Below are 6,017 nucleotides of genomic sequence, written 5' to 3'. Positions count from 1 at the left end.
TGCACCTGGGGTTGGAGAATCTCATCAATATTCTTTATTCGAAGGACTCGGAAGATCTACTTGGGCAACTTCGCAACAAGGTCACTTATAGATTTGTACAGGATGGAAAGAAAAGTTTTGCTCAAAACGAAAAGTTCTGATCTTGGCTTGCAAACGAAAACAATAGATTTAGGGATGGAGACATTTAGAGACAAATAGGAATTTAAGTGCATTGTTTCCACAAACTACTGACCTTTGAAGTCCTGGATTTCTTATGATTAATGGACTTGGCTTTGCTATTCAAGATTATAATTAAACTATTCGAAGCTTCTTGCTCATTTAAATGCGTTTAACCAACATTAAAGTGATGAATGACTTTGTTTCCCAATCATAATTTCACTTCTGCGATCCCCTCCCATTTAGAAGACTGTCTGGCCGGGAAAGTTTGCCCATCCCTGCCTAAGGCTATAGCGAGACCCAGAGGGGAAACCAAATCCCACCACGTTTGCTCTTTGGGAGCTACTATTTTTTTTTTTTTTTTTTACTTCTGCAAGTGTCAGTAGAATTCAACTTCCGTGCTCTGCAGATATCATTTTCGCCTGAGGTGTATCCCCAGCATTAATTGTCCCAATAAATTGAGATATAGTGTTCGTAATGCAATGTAACAATATGGTTATATTCCACGTGTATGACTTAATTAAGCTATTTGCAGCCTGATGCTGCAAGTCACCGGGTGTGCAAGTGGATTAACAATGTACTGTTCTGTATCCTCAGGATGGTGCGTAATTACTTTACTGGCGGTACATATCAATTTTTGATGATTGCAGAACACATGCTCACTTTACCAACAAGCGGCTTAATAACTCTCCATTGTGTATTAAAAAAAAAAGTGTTGTTTGAAAATATTTGGAAGTCTCGACCAACCACTTTATGGGTTCTTCAAGGCTTAATGGCTCTGCGTTTTTATTCTAGATATATATTTTATAAAGGGGCAAAGGCTTAAGGGTTATGCTTGGAGAGAGAATTGGAGTTCCCTCAACGCACTCTACTCTATGGACAGGCCTAAACTTCAGGCAGACTAGAGAAAATTCTACTGGGAAATAGACTATTGGTAATCAAACATGTCCCTCCTTGAAACCCTGATTCATTCGCTCATCCAGTCTCATCTCCCGTTGGATTCTGCTCACACACACACACACACACACACACACACACACACACACACACACACCTTTCCAATTGTTCCAACTGAGTCGGGAAGGTAAGGAAGGCTTTCTTCCTTTTCTCTTCTTCCCCCTCGCCCTCAGCCCTCCCACTCCGATCCCAACAAGGCTTTACAATAGCTAGGAGCAGCCCAAGAAAGTTTCCCTAATGGATAGTCTCTCTCCCTTGTGGCAGAAGCTCAGGAAATGATAGTGTCTGGTGGCCCGGCAGGGTGGTTGTAACCAACACAGGCTTATGAAATTTGTGAACAGGCTAATGAAATTTACCAACCTGATTACAGTGGCTTTGACAGTTCGTCTATCTGGGAGCCCAGGTCTTTGTTTCAAGTAAGATGGCGCCTCAGACCCAGATAAAGCCTTTGTAGGCTGGAGACTGCGGATGTTTATGCTCAATAATTTACTCTTTGAATCTTAAAGTCAATGTTGATCGTTTGACCTCTCTGCATTGAACTAAATTTATCACCTATAATTTTATTAAAAAGCCTGCTGACTATCAATCATAATGAATGCATGGGGAGCCATTTTTTTTCCGTGGGGAAACTTGTCAACCCCTCATTCCCCATTAAAGCTCTTACTTGCTGGATTTCCAAAGACTCATAAATGGGCTGCTGTCCTGAGCTCCAACGTTAAAGTGTCAAGCAACTGGGGATGGTGGGCTAGTGAGATGCACAGAGAGACAACTTTAGGTGTTCTCATCTTGGGTCCCAGACTAAAATGTAAAGGATGGGTTTGGGGGAGAGGGGAGCAGAGCCCAGTGAAAGTTGTCATTCTCCTCCTGATTTAGGGTCCTCTTTTTTGTAGTATGTATTGGGCCATAGAATCATAAGATTTTAAGAGATGAAAGGACCTTAGAAGCTACCTAATCTTATTCCTTCCCCCATTCATTCTTCAGGAGAGTAAACTGAGACCCAGAGATGTTACAGAAAATTGAGTGTGACCAGTTCCCATAGGGAGGAAGTCTCAGAAAATTCCAAAATGGGGGAATGGAATCAGCTTGAGTTTCTCTGAGCTCTAGACTGAAGCTCTAAATCACCGTTCAATTACAGCAAGCCCTTTCACCGCTCTGCAGTCCAGGTATCCACACATTATTGCCCTACCACAGAAATAAATGGGTAGAATAAACAGCTCTCTCTCTCTCTCTCTCTCTCTCTCTCTCTCTCTCTCTCTCTCTCTCTCTCTCTCTCTCTCTCTCTCTCTCTCTCTCTCTCTCTCTCTCTCTCAAAAAAAAAAAAAAAAAAAAAGGCATTTTTCCAGGGATCTGGTCAAACGAAGTCTGAATTAATTCTTTAAAAAAAAAAAACAAAAAACTGAGATTGCCACACACCCGTTTGTCCCCCAGGTTTTCTGGAAGAAGTCGATTTGTTCTTGTACCTGAAGCAGGTGATGTTTATGCAGAGACATCTGAATGACAGCGGGAGCGAAGGACAAATCTAATAAAGTCTAATAAACCGTGAGAGCCTAAATGTCATTAAACTTACAAAGATGATGCTCAAAATCACCAAAAAGGTAAATGTCTTCATTAGTCTGATCTCTGAAGACTGTCGAACATTTCATTAATTTATAATTTATGATTGTTTGACAAATATTGAAAAGTATGTAAATATGAGAGGGATAATGTCTTTTCTGCGGGAGATGAGGAAATGACCCAAACTGTACGTGCCTGCTAGATTACACACGAGGACCCATCTATCTGTTATCAAACTGTGCTTTCCCTCTCTCCAACATATTGTGCAAGTGACAAGTGAAATAGTGCAGATAAACCAATGGTTTAAAACGTAATAAAGACAACAGCCATTTGCATTTTTTACATTTTATTACAAAGGTAATTTACTATGACACATTTCTGAATGTAATTTATGAAAACATTTCAAAGCAATTATATAGTGTATACAGCCTTTAGAGCTTAAAAAGTCCGATAAATAATAAGATTATAGATCTTTAGAGACTTTCACTATTGAAAACATATCATAGAAAGAATCCTTTATTTCAAAAATATGACTTGCACAGGAAAAATAATAGTATTAAAAATTTAAAATTAAAGAAATAAAGTGCAGAAGGATGCAGGGTAAGGGAAATGAATAATATTCTTCTATGGGATTACAAAATTAAACCTTCATGAGGATGATTCCTTATTTTACAGTGAATTGAAACCAGCAAATACATATGTTATCTATATTGTTTTTCTTTGGGATATCTCTTGTTGAAGAAACTTTGTGGAGGTTCTTGAAGCATATATGGAAGGATGGAGTAAGGATAATTCGTATGGTTTGGGGGGTAAAATTCTCTATGTGTCTTTTTCTCTTTCTCTTTCTCACTTTTTCCTGTATTCACTTTAATCTTCACTTGGAACATATTGAAATAGGAAAATGTAATCCCCCCCCCTTTATAGTGACTACATTTATATTATTCTTTCTTCCTCTGACTTCTCTGGTGAGTCACAAGCTTTCAACGAACAAATGAATCTTCATCTATGTCTAGGCGAAAAAAAGTGATCAAATACACATAGATTGTGGCACCAAACTGACATACTTTGATTTCTTCCTCAATGTGACAAATATTCATTTGTTTTCTAGTGAAAGTGCCTTAATTCTGTATTGAGTCACAGAATACCTTATCTCTTGGCTTTAGAGTGCTGTTGTTAAAGTTACTTTTGCGTGGAGGAGATGGGAAGGAGAAAAGGGGATAGGGGTCCATGAAAGGTGCTCTCTGCTGGTCTATATTTGCAGATATAGGGAGTGTTCTTAACCCACTGAAAAATAAATCCCCGTCTATACACTTCCTAACATCTCCAAGGAGAGAGACCTTGCTTCATCCTAGAATCATGAGACCATGTCAATAGTGCCTGTTAGAAGTTTCACTAAAAGATCCCAGCTGAGGAGGTTACCTGCTGTGAGACTTACTGCCTCCAGTCCCTTTCACCAGACATATTAAATCTCTTACCCTAAGAAAACAGGCACTTGTCACAACAGAAATCCTATTTACGGGGTAACCGAATGTAATGATTTAGGGAGCTTCATAGTTAGTTTAACTTGGTGGCTCCAAATGGTCCTGGCTATCCAGCTTCTCTTCCCACAATCTATGTTTTGCCTCACTCCCCCACTTTTCCCACCTTAAAAAAATCCCCAAACAAAATATCCCTTTAACACCGGAGTGCTTTTAAACTTCGTAAAGGTTCTCTTCCCACTTTCCCTTTCCCCCAAGGTGGAGGGCAGAAAGGACAAACCCCTTAAACCCCATTCACACCCCAGTCTGTACCCAGAATTCCAGGGTGAGAAAAAAGGCTCCTGTTTCCCTCCTAGAAGAACGCTCCGGGATGCGGTCAGCAGGTGACTATGCTCCCTGGCATCCCGCACACTTGCCTCCTCTGTGACCCCTCCCCCTTGGGGAACTCCTGACCCTTTAGCCGGGAACCCCAGGAAATTCCTCTTCGCTCTGTAACTCAACTCTCTCTTACGAGGGCAGCTCCTGAGTGGACGTGTCATTGTTTAGCTCGTTAAGCAACCGGCCACTTAGACAAATTCCAATGGAGGTTAACGCCGCTGTGTAGCCCCAAAGTTCGGGGAAGGTCAATGCTGGTGGAGGAAGGGCCGGGACCTAAAAGTATTAAAACAGCAGGAGAGGAGTCATTGACTATTTCATCTGCTTTGAACGGATACTGTTGCATTCCTGTCCTGGTTTTTTTTTTTACCATATTCTTGCATTTCTGTCCAGGAAATAGCCCTTCCCTCTGAAACCTTCCCCTCTCCAGTTAAGACTCTTCAGAAAGGTTCCCCCCCCCCAAAAAAAATAAAACTTTTCCAGTATAGTACTTCTCCCAAAGCTTCCCCCTGCTCAGGAGCTGCCAGGGATTAGAAGTCAATTTTCACCAGCCTTAAAAGAGTTTTCTTTTATATTCTTTGTCCGTAATGAAATATTTGGAGACAATTGCAATTCCTTTTGTACTCCAAAATGTCACTGGGTTCCCAAGTTCCTACTAACCCGATTCTATGGCTAGGTTTTACTCGCCCTGGGCAACTAGGGGTGATCTACCACAAATTCTTCTGTGGACTCTTCAGTTACACACACACACACACACACACACACACACACACACACACACACACACACACACTTTCTTTTTCCTTTTGGGGAGGTAGAATTCGATTTAATGATGGAATGCCCAGTTTTCAGACTTATTATTGAAGAGGAGAAAATGTAATGGGGAGGGGGAAAACCCAAAAGAGTAAAGAAAAACATGAAACCTGGTGATGTATTAACTCCAATGGGCAAACATTCACTTACTAACAAATGGGGACAATGAAAGGGCTGTATTGCTTTCTATTAAGCAATTCATAAGTGACCCTGTTTATGGCTAAATAGCGGTGTTTTGATGACTTATAGTATATGCAAAAACAAACTTTCCCGCCGTGGGGTGGGGTCTCCCCCCTTCTACTCTAGTTGTCAAGTTTCCCCCCCTCCTCCCAAACAGTCGGATGATTTTAAAAAAGAAAGAGAGAGAGGAAGGGGAAGAAAGAGGGAAAAAAAAAAAAAAAAAACAAGAAATGATAAATAGCGTCGCATAGCTAATCGCTGGAGGGCGCGTTTACCAATTCATAATCATTTATTCTTGGTGATGTATGGCCCTTACTCTTAAATCTGAAAAGCTTCTATTTGAAGGTGTAAATAGCTTTTTTTTTCCTTGCAGTAAACCTTAGTGCATTAGCAGTGATTGATCTCATGTACAATTCGTCCCAGAGTGCTATTTTACAGGGGGAGTACTGGCTTTTGGAGATTAACTGGGGAGTCTGTTACATATTAATGAAGCTAGGAGATAGA

Source organism: Sminthopsis crassicaudata, chromosome 3 (genome assembly GCF_048593235.1).
Source record: "Sminthopsis crassicaudata isolate SCR6 chromosome 3, ASM4859323v1, whole genome shotgun sequence".
NCBI lineage: Eukaryota > Metazoa > Chordata > Mammalia > Dasyuromorphia > Dasyuridae > Sminthopsis > Sminthopsis crassicaudata.
Note: the sequence above shows the minus strand (reverse complement) of the source record.